The sequence below is a fragment of the Hemicordylus capensis genome, chromosome 3, assembly GCF_027244095.1.
Source record: "Hemicordylus capensis ecotype Gifberg chromosome 3, rHemCap1.1.pri, whole genome shotgun sequence".
Lineage (NCBI taxonomy): Eukaryota > Metazoa > Chordata > Lepidosauria > Squamata > Cordylidae > Hemicordylus > Hemicordylus capensis.
The window spans coordinates 195,297,119-195,312,812 of record NC_069659.1 but is presented as its reverse complement, the minus strand read 5'-3'; positions in this window follow the sequence as shown (position 1 = coordinate 195,312,812).

Here is a 15,694-nt window from a genome sequence, read left to right as displayed (position 1 = left end):
CACTTTTTTAAAGTGCTGGTTTTCTTTATTTAGCAGGTGGTTTATTTAGTGGTGATTTTTCACCACTATCCATCCCCAGCACAGGCCTATCCATCCCCAGCCCGATCCATCCTATCCATTCCCAGCACAGCATCCCCCCAGTGGCTATTGCTGGTGTCTATCTCATGTTTCTTTTTTAAATTGTGAGCCCTTTAGGGGCAGGGGACCATTGTATGTATGTATGTATGTATGTATGTGTAAACCCCGCTTTGGGGACTTTTGTTGAAAAGTGGTATATAAATATTCGTCATATGCATATTTGTATTTGAGTTGGTGGAAGGGGAAGCTTATCTCTGGCTTGGATCACAGGTTAAGCCAGAAATGGTGGGGTGGCCCAATCTGGAATACTGCACTTTACCATGTGCCAAATTTGTCTTCTACTGTATTAAAAAGGCCAGCAACCTCACAACTTATATTGCACTAACTGGAAATCATGTGGGATGGCTTTTGCTTAGAAATAACCTTGGATCTCTTCTTGCAGCTCTCCTGCATCCCCTGAGACTGTGATTCCTTGTTTGCTTGACAATGGAAAACTTCCAGCTGCTCTGATACAAGCCTTATCTAGCAGGAGCCTTGACACCGAAGAGCATTCTGATGAAGCTCTATGGGAAGAGAGCTGATCTTGTAATAGCAAGCATGACTTGTCCCCTTAGCTAAGCAGGGTCTGCTCTGGTTAGATATGAATGGGAGACTACATGTGTGAGCATTGTAAGATATCTGATGGAGCCCCTCTGGAAAGACCATCTAGGTTCCAAATTCCCTCCCTGGCATCTCCAAGATAGTGCTGAGAGAGATTCCTTAGAGAGGCCAAGGAATCTTCCTTGGAAAAGAGATGGTCTAAGGAAGAGAGCTGGTCTTGTGGTAGCAAGCATGACTTGTCCCCTTAGCTAAGCCGGGTCTGCCCTGGTTGCATATGAAAGGGAGACTAGAAGTGTGAGCACTGTAAGATATTCCCCGTAGGGGGTGAAGCCACTCTGGGAAGAGCATCTGATGTTCCAAGTTCCTTCCCTGGCATCTCCCAAGATAGGGCTGAGAGACATTCCAGCCTGCAACCTTGGAGAAGCCACTGCCAGTCTGTGTAGACAATACTGAGCGAGGTGGACCTATGGTCTGACTCAGTATATGGCAGCTTCCTATGTTCTGTGTTCCAAGCTGCAGCTCTTTGAACTCCAATCTCTTGCAGCAGAAGACACTGGCTGAAAACTGGGGGTGCTCCATGCCCAGCAACCTCAGTCAGTTCTGTTTGCACCTGTCGTTCTAATTCCATGGGGCAAGCATGCCTTTGGAAGACACTAACGCCTTGTTGCCTCCCTTTTCCTTGCAGATTCTGGAAACTTTGCATCCCTTCTGTGGTGATTCTTTGAGGGATGGGGGCAGATTTTAAAAGCATTATTGTTACCAGAGGAAGAAATGTTTGGTCCTATAAATCAGAGGAAAGCAGCGGTAGGGCCTGCATACCTGGAGTGTGTGAAGAAACTTCATTTCCTGGGAGATTGGCATTCAATCACCCTCTGTCATACTTCACTGATCAGAGGTGGACATGAGAGGAGTTCATTAAGGTGAAAGAAAAATAATATAATAGGCCCTCCCCAGCGTATGCACTATTCATGACCCCAGCATTGGGAAAGATGCTTATTTCCCACCATTCAAAGAAGCTCCAGCATGTACTGGATGCAAAGAAGTAGTGTCCCTCAGCTCAGAGACATTTTCTTCAGAAAATGACGCCCAAATGTTTTTCTAGATGCTGTATTCCCCCCTTAGTTCCCCATTTTCTATTTCATCTTAGAGCTGACGTAGAGGTGATGCAAGAGATCTGCAAATGGCATTTTCTACATTCTTTGAACGTGTTGGCAGCTGGTGGGGGTGGGCAATATTCAGACGGAGACTGTGGCATTGGGAAAGGAGGGTTGAAATCTTTCTCCCTATGCTTTTTTCCTAATTAAAATAATTTATCCTGCAAAGCTGCTTTTTGCCCTGTAGGGCAAAAGACACAGACAACTATACCTGTATGTTTTCCCGGCAGCGCAAATAGCAGTTGGAGGGGATTCATGACTTGGTGTTGCCAACAATCCCACACGTGCTCCAGATATGCACGTGCTCCAAATACTTGTTTAAACAAATACTTGGAGCGCATGTATACAAGCTATTCAGAGGAGCAGACCCTGTATACAATAAAGGGATGCGCCAGGAGGACTTTGGGGCATCGACACTCTCAGAATGTCCCCCTCATAATCCCATATGCCGGGGGCTGTATCGTGTGAACCAGTCTTGTGTTATCATGTAACCCTTTAGCAACTCTTAGTTTCAAGCCATAGCATCCATTTTGCTCCTCCCTGAGAAGTTTCTGTTTAAATCATTGGACAGCAGGCATTCATGAAGTGACTACCTGGTAGGGATGTGCAAATTGATTCAAATTCAAATTGATTCAGCTTGAAACTGGGTGATTCAAGTGATTTGAATTCAAATTGACTCACCCCTTAAAAGGGCAATCCAATTGGAATTGGAATTGAATTTTCAAAATTCAATTTGAATTTGATTTGAGAGCCATTGTGCACCTTTCAAAAATCATTCAGGCCCCCTAATTAGTTTGTAAAGGCACCAAAACAGGGTCAAATAGATTCAAATTTGGAGCAAATTTTCAGAAATTGATTTGAATTCAAAATGAATTGAAAAATTCATTTTGTGTGCATCTCTACTGCCTGGGCTCATGCAGGAGCTTGTCCAGCAGTTGGTCTTCATGTCTGATGAGGCCAGAGAGTTCTATAAACACCAGGAGCACCTGCAGCTTAGGAAACCTTTTCTCTCTCCCCCCTAATTCTTTGGGACAAAGTCAACATATTCAAACAATCCTGTCTCTGCATTTGTCTAAGAAACTGGGCCCAGACCATCTGGTTCCAAAGTGTGCAGCTGGCTGAGAAGCCAGCCACTGAACACCATCCCATACATGGTGGGAGGAGAGCTGGTCTTGTGGTAGCAGGCATGAAACATTAAGCAGGGTCCTCCCTGGTTTGCATTTGAATTGGAGACTACGTGTGTGAGCACTGTAAGATATTACCTTTAGGGGTTAGGTTCACTCAGGGAAGAGCATCTGCATGTTTGCATGCAGAAGGTTCCAAATTCCCTCCCTGGCATCTCCAAGATTGGACTGAGAGATTCCTGCCTGCAACCTTGAAGAAGCCACTGCCAGTCTGTGTAGACAATACTGAGCTAGATGGACCGAAATGGCAGCTTCCTATGTTAGTGCTGTTAGTGCTGTTGGAGGGAATCCTACCAAGATGAGAGACAATGTAGGAATGAGTAGTGAGTCTTTCAGAAAGCATGTTGAGGTGTTTCCGAGGGCTCGCTCTTTAAGTGTGTGATGTATGCAGGGGTGGAATTCCTTTTTTGCTGGCAGTAATAAAGTGAAAGAGCTCATATCCATCACTGAAATAAAGGTTAGCAGCACTTCAGCTGATTTCTCCAGAATGTCGGGTGTATACACAACAGAAGAGCTGGCTAGAAAGTTGAAAGTCCAGTCTCTTAGAGGATATGTTGTCAAGACCCACATCTTCAGGGGACTCTACAGGCAAGTTTCCCCTTCCCTCTTTGGCTGGGCCTGCCAGGCAACAACCACTACAGGCATTTCCTAACTAAGCCACATGCTCTTCTGTCGCTTGCAGAAGCTGCACTTGTGGAAATCGGTGGGAGCCCAAGAACGGAGAGTGGCAAATGACAAAGCCCTCTAAGAACGGAGAGTGGCAGATGACAAAGCTCTCTAAGCTCCATCATCAGATGTGACAAACTACAGACTATTATTATTATTATTACATTTATATCCCGCTCTTCCTCCAAGGAGCCCAGAGTGATGTACTACATACTTAAGTTTCTCCTCACAACAACCCTGTGAAGTAGGTTAGGCTGAGAGAGAAGTGACTGGCCCAGAGTCACCCAGCAAGTATCATGGCTGAATGGGGATTTGAACTCGGGTCTCCCCGTTCCTAGTCCAGCACTCTAAACACTACACCACGCTGGCTCTGGAGACACTCCCAGCATGCCCCCCACCCCCTAATTTCACGTACCAACTATCCAGATGGAGACTACTGTAGGTTTCAAAAAAATCACGGTTTGATGCTTTGTTGCTGTTTGGTTGGTCCTACCTGAAGCATTGCCTACTTTGGAATATTGAAGGATGTTCTCAATAGACTTAGGGCTGAAGCAGGCAACTTGGTCTGGGGTGCGGACCATATATCATTATCATTACTACTACTGTGGATATTTATATACAGTTTTCAACAACAATTCTCAAAGCAGTTAACTTAGAAAAATAAATAATAAATCAGTAAGATGGTTCCTTATTCTCAAAGGACTCACAGTCTAAAAAGAAACACAAGGGAAACATCAGCAATAACTACTGGAGGGATGCTGTTCTGGGGTTGGATAGGGTCAGTTGCTCTCCCCCTGTTATAAGAGATTCACCACTTCCCATATCTGTCTCTCTGTTCCATTTGCAGTGCTGTGAAGGGGAGCAGCAAAGTAATATTTCTTCACGGCCACCATCACATTCATGGTGATATGCCCAGTGGAACAGTTCAAAGCCGCACTCAATGGGGAAACTGCTTGCAGAGGAACTGAGCCCTCCAAGTGAGTATCTGATTGTGCTGAGGGCCAATTCTTCCTTCCAGGCCTTACACTGTAAGAAATAAACTACGGAACCCTTAACAAAATCCACCCAGCACACCTCCTCAGCTGCACTAACCCGAGCCCCTTTCGCCCCTGGAAAGCCACGCCCACAGTTCTGTTCCTTTGAGGCGCTGTACAAATTAGACATATTTAGAAACATTTGTTTATGGGAAACAGTCGTTGTGCCAGGAGTGATGACCTCCACCTCCTCCTGTTTAACTGCACTGACATTAGTTTGTGTTCTCGTGAGCATTTGTTTTTGGTGACTGCTACAAAAACAGCCCCCTGCAGTGACGACCCTCTTCCCCTTTCTTCTCACTTTGCTTGTGAGAAGAAGATGTCCAGAGAGGGAAATATCTCCTCACACCTAATGCTGCACTCACCCAGCAAAAACTCCCCAGAGAAGGGGTATCAACTGAGATCTAGGGTGAATGGCACAGGATGGCCATGGTGCACAGGGTCAGTTTGGATGACACCCTCCCCACCCATGTGATTAGGAAGCAAACACGCCATGAGCACACCTGTCCGGATAGCCCTTCATTGCATGTGGGGGCTATTCATTCAAATGGCCCCCTTTTTGAAACCGGTATTAGGTGTGTGTGTCTCTGTGTGTGTGTCTCTCTCTGTGTAGGGGGTCCATTTGGATGAACAGCCCCCGCACCCACACATGATAAAGAGACATGGCAGGCAGGCATCCAGACCCCCGCAGAGGACATCCCAATGGGTGTATTCTCAGCATGCCCCCTTCCTAATTACATGACTCACCATGGATTATTCCTTTCACTAATTAAACTTCTTTTAACTTAAGCAGTAAAATGTCTGCACGCCAGTCTGTCTCCACACTGTGAGAGAGATACCATTCACAGGGGTCCAGTCTTGTTCTGGACAGGAATCTGTCCTTCGGCTGCTCCATTAATTCCACACAGGAAATTTCAGGAATCTGTTCTTCGCTTTCATGTCCTCCGTTCTGGGCCCTCAAAGAGCGAGAGACTGAAACATTTCTTTTGCAGCAAAAGTGCTGCTTTTCTTCTATCCCAAAGGGACAGAATCTTCTGTGTGGTTCCTGATGATCACATGAGTTGGACTCTCTCCATCCTCAACCCGCCCCCCATCCACCTTTTGCTCCTGGAGTTGTTGGCATTGTTGTTGTTATTTTTTCAATTTCTATACCGCCCTTCCAAAAATGGCTCAGGGCAGTTTACACAAAGAAATAATAAATAAATAAGATGGATCATCCCTGTCCCCAAAGGGCTCACAATCCAAAAAGAAATACAAGATAGACACCAGCAAGAGTCACTGGAGGTACTGTGCTGGGGGTGGATAGGGCCAGTTACTCTCCCCCTGCTAAAATCAAAACAGAGTTCACCTTTGGGGCCATGGTGTTTTGGGATCCTGACATTGTTCCAGATGTAAAGCAATGTTAGAGCTATTCCAAACATTCTTGAACAAAACACCCTTGCTTGATCTTGACCATTTCAAGACCAGTCAGAGTTCAGTGGCCTGCCAAAGGGTTTGAGATAGCCATAGTGGCCCTGATTCTGTTGGCACACTCAGCAGCTTTTGATATGCATAGACCCTACCATTTTTAAAGACCAACTCAACCATCTAGTCAGAGTGCCTGGGCTGGCGCTCCAGTGGCTTAAATCTTTAATATGAGTCTGCATTTGGAATGTGATCTTCGGGGATGCTAGCTCAGTGCTTTGGGAACTGACCTGTGGTGTTCCACAAGGCTTAGTGCTATCACCAGTGCTGTTTAATGTCTATATGAAGCTGCTGGGAGAGATCATCCAGAGCTTTGGAGTTAGGTGTCATCAATATGCTAATAACACACAGCTCTATATTTCATTAACCAAGCATCCAGGAGTGGCCGTTACAGCTTTGAACGTGTCTGGAAGCTGTGGACTAGCGGATGAGATCAAACAAATGGAAACTGAATGCAGACAAAATGGAGGTAATACCAGCGAGTACTCCTAGCTCCTAAGGCGCATGAAACAGTTGCTTTCATGCTTGCTTGGGAGAGATGGTGGTGGTGTAACTCACCCCAGCTGAGCATGTTCAGAGGCTGTGGATGCCCTAGCCTGCCTTGCTCCTGAGCAAGCAAAAGGTAACAATCTGCCTTTTATCTGCTGAACCTGTTGAGCTGGCTCTGGCTGCTTTCTTTATTTATTAACTAAAATATTTCTTTTCTGTAATGTGTATTTGGGTAAGAAAAATCAAATGCGCAAGTATAAGATGAAAGAGATCTAGGTTGGCAGCAGTACTTGCAAAGGAGACCTTGGTGTCTTAGAAAACCAGCAGAAATCGAATGAATGAATGAATGAATGAATGAATGAATGAATAAATAAATAAATAAAATAAAACTAGCAGTGTGCTGCAGCCGCTAAAAAGGCGAATGCAATCTTAGGTTGCATAAACAGAGGCATAGTGTCCAGATCATGAGAAGTAATTGTTCCATTCTATTCTGCAGCACTGGCCAGACTTCACTTGGAATTCTGTGTCCAATTCAGGGCCCCATATTTTAAGAAGTACATTGAGAAACTGGAGCAGATTTAGTTCAGGGCAACAAAGATGGTGAGGGGTCTGAGTTATATGAGAAATGGTTGAAGGAGCTGAGTATATTTTGCCTGGAGAAGCCTAAGAGTTCAGCAAGTTAATATGGTAGCTATGGGAGACATATGAGCAACTAATAAAGCTGCAGCTAATAGCACACTCAAGCTACAAATCTGATCCTTCAGAGAGAGGGTAACCTGATCCTGAACAGGTCAAATTCCAACTTCTTGATCAGAGATGACCCCCAGCCATGGGATGTGTGTGTGTGTGTGTGTGTGTGTGTGTGAGAGAGAGAGAGAGAGAGAGAGAGAGAGAGAGAGAGAGAGAGAGAAGACTGTGAGCACTTTGGGGACAGAGAGCCATTTGATTGATTGATTGATTGATTGATTGATTTGATTTCTATACCGCCCTTCCCAAAATGGCTGAGAGTGGTTTACACAGAGAAATAACAAACAAATAAATAAGATGCTCTCTATCTATCTATCTATCTATCTATCTATCTATCTATCTATCTATCTATTTATTTATAACTATATAAACTGCTTGTTTAAAAGCGATATATAAATATCTGCCATATCCATATTTTAGATTGTAATTGAAGCTTGTTTAGGGCAATACACACACACCTAGGATAAAAGTGAATTACTCATTTTCAAGAACTTCTGTACTATATATAATACCAGAAATAACTTTTACCATATGGACTTTTACCATAGTTCTCATCTCTCAGATCTGGAGGGGGGCAATGCAGAATAGACATGCCAAAAGAAAGGAAATTCCCATTGGTAAGGCACAGTGGTTGGATTAAGATCTAGTTGCTATGCTTTGGACCACGAAGGATCACCTCAAGTCACATTGGCTAGTGACACTAGATTTCAGCCTTCCTCCATAGTATGGTGTTTTACTCACTTCCATGAGTAAAATATTGCTTTACTAAACTATTCCTTGGATTATGCAAGCTGTTCTGGCATGAAGTTCTTCTCTTTTGATGCAACACAGTGTTGTTATATATCAGCATCCTTAAAAATGCTTCCACAGGGCAGAGACTGGATAGAGAATATGAACTTGAGGTTTCTTCTCCCTGACACCTCAGTATGCCACCTCTGGACAGGGGTGTGCATAAAACTGGTTTGTCTGGTTCAGTTCGAGTCCGAAACAGACTCAAACTGAACTGAGCATGTCCAGTATTGCCCCCTCCCTCCCGCCCCCCAAACAGACCGCCAGCTCGTCTCAAATTCGACCAGTTCAGGCGTTCTAATTTTTTTTTTTAACCACTCACCACCAGGTCCGGCAGCCTTGCAGGGCGGGGGGCGGGGGTGCTTCCATGGCCACAGGGGTCTCTGCTGCTTCCCCCACTGACCTCCCCCCACTCTTTCAAGGGCTGTTTCAGGCCATTTTCAGACTGTTCCAGCCCTTTCTCTGATGGCGGTGGGCATTGTGGAGGCCACTACACATGCACCCTGGCTGTTTGCATTGCCTGGGTCATGACTGAGGCCTGGCCACGGCATCACTCCCCTGGGACCACTGGACCCGGTGGTGAGTGGTTTAAAAAACAAAACAAAAAACTTCCAAACCCCTGAACCAGCTCCGAGTTGGCCGGGGGTGGGGGGTTGGCTCGAGGTCAAACCTGATTGGGGAAAGTCCGGATTGAGGGTGAGCACTTGAGCTGGACTGGTTCGATGGTGAACCGGCTTGACCTAGAGCTGGTTCGCACATCCCTACCTCTGAAGACAGCTTAGGTGCTTTGCAAGATGACTAGGCCACCCAGGGTCCAGGGTGCTGTAGAATCCAAGGTAAAGAGTTGTGATATACAAGGACAAGGCAGTGGAGTGGAATCAGGAATATTAATAGTTTAATGAACTAGAGATTATGTCCAGAGAGGCAAGTGCAGACTGATTTTCAGCGCTCTTGCTGCTGGCTGTTTTTTTAGGCCCATTTCTACTCCAGGACTGGAATACAAGTAACTACAACGCCATTCAAAAGCTAGCCTGGATCAAGGAATGGATTTGACCAAAAACAGCAGGATCCAAAGGCACTTTCTGCCTTTCATAGTTGTTACAATATCTATGTGTGGTTTTCAGCTCTTCTTCATGCTAGCTATTTCTAATCTCTATTTGGATCATTAGTGCCTCTTTTAATTTATTTAGCCAATTTTATTGCTGGAAACACTTCATGATTTATGGTCCTTCCTAAGTGCATGTATTAATAAGGCTTCTCCCCACTTCCTCAAGAGACAATTATCATGTCTTCATGATGGGAAATGACGGTGAGAACCTGAGGAAGTCAGCTAAGGCCAGACAAAGCTGAAGAGATTCAGGCAGCCACTGATACGGCTACTTTGAAAGCCTGGTTACCTTCCAAAAGGTTTTGATACCTGGGCTATCCCTATAGCATGACACCACATAAGACTTATTTGGGGAGCAGATTTAGGGGAGGGGGGTTAAAGGCAGACATTTTGCTGTCTCTAAGCTCCTGCGGGTGTGATTTTAAAAAATGAATTTCAGTCTGTGGATATTTTGTTGCTGTGATATTTTGCTTCAGGTGCAACAAAATTAAAGGTCAGTGCTGATTATTATGGCTTTTAATCTGTTGTGCAGTGAATATTTAACTATTGATAAATATGCTATACATTTGGAGCCGCATATTAATTTGGTGTGGTTTTTAACATGCAATGCTTTGCATTCCCCTTTGACGCTCTCACAAACACCCCATTGAGCTGTGCATACACGCAGTACTTGCACACAGAACTCAAAATATAGACTTATGACACATGCCATTCACATTTCACTCTCTCTCACCCACACCATTCCAGTTCTCCAGCTGGAATCCAAGGATGATGCACCCGTCACAGGTAAGCAAATGAGGAAGGAAATTCCATGCAGCAACCCTATTTTGAGGCAAATATCTTCCCCCTCCCAGTTCCACACAGATCATGATCATATGTGTGTGAAAGCTGCATATTGACTGAACAACCCTTCTTCCCTCAACAACTAATAGTGTTGTCTCCCTCACAAGATAAGTATGGATAGTGCACAAAATTGGGGCTATTAACCATTCAGCCCCAAAGGCCAGTAAATCCCACCACACACAAGTGCAGGCAACGGTGAGCACAGGTGGCTTTCTTGGTGAACACCAGGCACACCACCAGCCCCAAACTGCCATGCCTTTTGCCTTGCAGGATGTGGGCAGAAGTGTGTGGAGCATATCAAACCATCCCTGCACACCAAGTTCCAGTGCAATTCCCTACAGAGGATGTGTGAGTATTGTCTCTATTAATGAATAGATTTCTGTTAACGACAGACTTCAGTAGCTACCTGAACACAAGAGAATGAGAAAGACTGAGATAAACAGTGTGGAATGGATTGAGAATGCTTAAAGGAAGCATAAGAAATGGCTGACTGGGAAGTGCTTTTGTACAATGAACAGCACGGGAACCTGCAAATGTTCAATCTCCGAAGAGGAAGAACTCACACAGCCAAAACAAACAAATCCTTCAGCTCTCTTAGAAATTTATAAATTCCTCCCCTTGCTGCTGTGGTGAAAGGATTCTGTGTGGAAATAATGCTGCATCATAATATTTGGCACTTTTGCTAAAAAGTTGAAGACTGGACAATTTGTTGCGAATCTCTCTCCATCCCACCCCCCTGCCCCACCCCCAACTCACTCTCTCTCTCTCTCTCTCCCCTCCCCCCCCCCCCGCCCCTACCGTAAGCTCCATCTGACTTATTCTGGCCGGGCACTTGGAGGAAACAAATTAATATATGACTATTTGGAATTCAGTTGTGCCTCTGGCATTTACTTTACTAATAACAAATAAAGTGAATGGACTTACCATTTATTCATTTTTTAATTCATGATGGAACAATGCACACCCCTAATGCAAGACTACTGTGTGGGCATTTCAGAGTGCTCAGTTGGTAGCAGTGTTGCCATTGCTGTTGGAGGAGTGTGGCTATGTTACCTTTACTTAAGAGAATTGTTTTGCTGTCGACTTTGCTGCTGGGAGTGAATGGGATCCCACCTGCAATATTGTGTTCACCACCACCTACGAGGGATTGCTCCACAAACATAAGATAGACATCAGCAACAGCCACTGGAGGGATGCTGTGCTGGGACTGGATATGGTCAGTTGTAGGGGTGTGTACGGAACTGTCTGGCCCGGTTCGGTTCGAGGCCGGACCGGCTTCGAATGGAACCAGGCCAGTTCATTCCAGCCCCCCATCGAAACACGCACCCCCGCGGTCCAGTCCAGTCCAGAACCGGTCCGTGAATTATTATTTTTTTAAGTCAAGGAAGTACCTGTAGCCCCTTTGGGGGGCTTGCTGAAGCCGCGGGGGGGGTCTGCATGGGTTCCCTCTCCCCCCGTCGGCCTTTCTCATCACCGCCGCGGCCGGGTAAGTGAAGCATTTTCAGCCCTTTCGGGCCTTTGTAAGAATGAGAGGCTGCCACGGCCTCGGTCACGGCCTTACAGAGCGCATTTGCACATGTGCGGCGGCAGCCAAAATGGTGGCTGCGCGCTCTTACAGAGGCCCCAAAGGGCCAAAAATGCTTCACTTACCCAGCCACAGCGGTAATGAGGAAGGCTGGCGGGGGGAGAGGGAACCCGCATGAACACACACACACACACACCCCGCAGCTTCAGCCAACCTCCCAAAGGGGCTACAGGTACTTCCTTGACTTAAAAAAAAAAAAATTAAAAAAAGTTCGTGGACCTGCCGGACCGGACCCGGCAGAACCGGGGTTGGTGGTGGTGGTTCGGTTCAACCACGAACCCCTGGACTGGACTGCCGGACTGCCGGACTGGTCTGCACATCCCTAGTCAGTTGCTCTCCCCCTGCTAAGTAGAAAGGCTCTCCAAACGAGCAATGTGGAGAACAGTAAGGGGTTTTGCAGGGAGAGCAGGCTTGACCCACTCTCCCCCCACACAAGCAGGCAGTTCGCCCTGGGTGGCCAGATTTGCTGCTCACACAATTACCAGCTCTGTCACAGAGCCAGTTGGGGTGGCGGGGATCCGCTGCCTCCTGGCCCCCGGAAGTCCCAGAATGCCCCACACGAGTACGCGGGGCATTCTGGGGAGCCCCCCGAAGCCAGGAGGTTTGTCGTAGCTGCCCCATCGGGGGTCTACTCGTGAGTTGGAGCAAAGCCATGCCAGGGTGACACATGACCAAAAATACCAGAGTTCGCGGAGCGCATGCTCCACTAATCTCATTTAACGGGGGGCCATTTAGGGAGGCTTGCTGCCGGGAGCCGTGTAGCTCCTGTTGCAGCATACAAGCAGCAGGAACCAGGCTGGGCTCCCTTATTCTCCCTTTGTGAGATTAGCCTCAAAGGGAATCACCACTTTAGAAAGGTGCCTCTTTGCTCAGTTAGCAGGGGGCTGAGTAATTTCGTACTGTCTTACTTTCATCCAATCCTGGTCTCCACCGCCCTTTGCTTTCACAGGTTTTTGCTTTCAGACCTGTGCCTACTTGGTCCTACCTCCTTTAGCCACCCCAGTCTCTTTGCCAACCGCTCTAGCATTCCTGTCTGCCTTCTTCCATAGCATACAATTCTTCACAGTTTTAAGCAGTGAGGCTCTATAGTCACCTTTCTGATTAGTTCCGACTTGCCTCCGTTCCCCATCTCCTCTGCTTTCTGGCTCAAGTTTCATTCTCCACCTGCCAAACTTCCTACCCGTCCATCCTTGGTGCGGCCTACTCTATGCCATTTCTTCCCTCTGGACAAGAAAGTCCTCAGCCTGCCTTGTATGAGGCCTTCATCTGAGCAGGGGGCCTACTCACCTTCCCCACTCACAGCACTTTGTGTGATGACCATTTTTAAACATCTAAACAAGAGGATCATTCTCACAACCGTTTTAAGAGATGGAGAATGGTTCATGTTCCGTCGGGAGGGTGCGGGGTGGAAGGCAAGATCAAGCTTACCTTCCTCGCAGACAATCTCGGTGTTGTGCTGCTCATGTGCCCACATGATCCGTGCTGCTCCTGGCCATGCCTTTGCCCCTGCCTCTTCCAACTCTTCTGTTCTGTGCAGCTTTGGTCCCAGTCACAACCACAAAGCCCCCTTAGTCATTGGGGTGTCAGCTGAGGATCACAGGCCCACAACAGCCATAACAACGTGCTGACTCTCTCCATCCTCCATGACACCATGGTCATTTGGTACACAAAGAGAAGCGTTGAGCCCCACAACTCCCCCCTGCCCCCTTTGTCATTCTCGCAGTGCATTTGCTTACTGTGGGCAATTCCTCATGCCAGCTAGAAATTGACAAGTCACTTTCCATTGATTGCTTAGATCATCTATATCTTCTCAGGGCTGGGGGTGGGGGGAGGATCTCAATGCAGGTAACATTTGCAATGTAAACGTCTCTGTCATTTACAAAGTGAGAGAAAGGCAATAGGCCTTTCTCAGACTTCTGCTCTGCCTCTGCTGAAGCTTTGCCTGGATTTGGCACAGCTGGCCTTATACTTTTGATCACTAGAGGGGCAGCTACAGCAGGGCCTGTAATGCAAGGATTTTTTTTTTTTTTTTTTTTAAATTTCCTTCCTCTCCATTAGTCAGAACTTGCACTTATTTGTACTTATGAGATACCTCTTAACTAGGAGAATGCAAATATTTAACAATAAAAAACACATTGATTTCCTCTTTTTTATTTTTACAGAAAGAAACCTTAATGGTGTCATGTGACTCTCACTAGAAGTGATAAAACACAGGTCATAAAGCAAAGCTTTATCACTCTGCACAAGGGGTATAAATAACAGCCATTACCCAACCTCATTGTGCCTGCTAAGCTCAAAGAGTTTCTATATACATTTCTGATTTTTAAAAAGCTAATATTCATGATCATTTCCTCTTGAGCATTATGAGCCCCCATCTCAGTATCCCTGGCCACAGCCAGGCCTTACAAACCCTTGTAGAGCTTACCTGATTTATGGGGACAATGGTTAGGAATGACACCCTAATGAAATCTGTGACACCACATTAATGGGGCTGTTTGTTACCACCAGGGTTCAGCTACTGCTTGTACACCCTCCAAGCTGCGCTTAGGAAGGCACAGAAAGCAATGTATAAAGACGACTGCATGACAGACAAATCCACACAATCCAGTTACACCACAGCAGTTAGGTAAGGCCTAGGAAGTTCATTGAGTGTGCAGCTAAAACCATGTTGGCCACACAGCCCTTACATGCTTGATCTACCTCTGTGTAAAGAGAATCCCTTTGGACAGATGTGACTGTGACCTGTCCCTGGCCTAGCACAACTGGAATTGTACACCCCGTGTCTTGAGTTGGGCTACATGTGCTGATGGCCATAAGAATGCCACTGTGAACCCCCACAGTCTCGTACCTAATGACATGGGGGCCATCATGCTATGAGGCTCACTCACAGTGGCCCCTAGTGACTAGGAACAGGGGCAGGATTACTCATGATGCGATTACTGCTGAATGATTTGGTAAGAGGGTATACACATTATGGGAGGAGAATTTGCAGTGGAGGTGCCAATCCCCATAGTGACTGCAACATATAAGGCATTGTAAGTCATTGCCCAGTCCTGGACAAGGGCTATTCTCACTGCCTACCATCTTGGGGTCTGCTTATCCACTCCGCTGCAGTTTCTTTTGCTCTTACTAGTTTTCTCTGCATATTCCTATGCCATTATTTCCTAACTGAGGGCTCTTAACCTCTGTTGTTGGCAGTTCAGGTAAATACAAACCGTGACTTCTAAGGACATGTTTAGTGGAAGTGAGCAGGGGGCTGTGTGTGTATCATTCTTGGCTATGGTCAGGGTCAAGTGATTACATTTATGCTGAGACCTGTTGACAACAAAGATTCCCTTCCTGAACTTCCATTTAATATTATCTAGTAGCCAGCATATCTCACTGGGGTGTACAGTTGCTCAGTGTGCATGGTTAATATGGTCGTGTCTCCTAAAGAAAGGCAGCATTGATCCATAAGCATAATCAAGATTTAAGTTCCAGATGCCATTCCTTTGTGCTTGCATACATGCAAATATGTTCATGATCATCTTCATATACTCTCTTGGTTAAGAGACTCATGCAGTAGCTCCTTCTTCTCCCCCCAGAGGCCCCTGTGTCATCATGGATCTCATCTCAATAGGATCCGGCTGATATAATCTGTCTTGCAGAAGTAGGTCCCAGCACACTTCTTTGCCGCCATGCATAGGCCTTAAGACTGGGTGTGTGGACCATTACAATTGTCCTATGTAATCTACCCAACCATGCTATCAAGCAATCTTGGTACTGGTGAACAACCAGTTTAAGCATAGTGGCTGACATGATGAGGAAGATTACTCAGAGTAGTCCCACTGAAATTAACAGACCAAGTTAGGCAATTTCAATGGGACAATTTACAGTAACTTCCCTTATGTCGGCCCGGCTTCATCCACAGTGAGAACTACATATTTCCATATTAGCTTGGTAGCCATAAATTG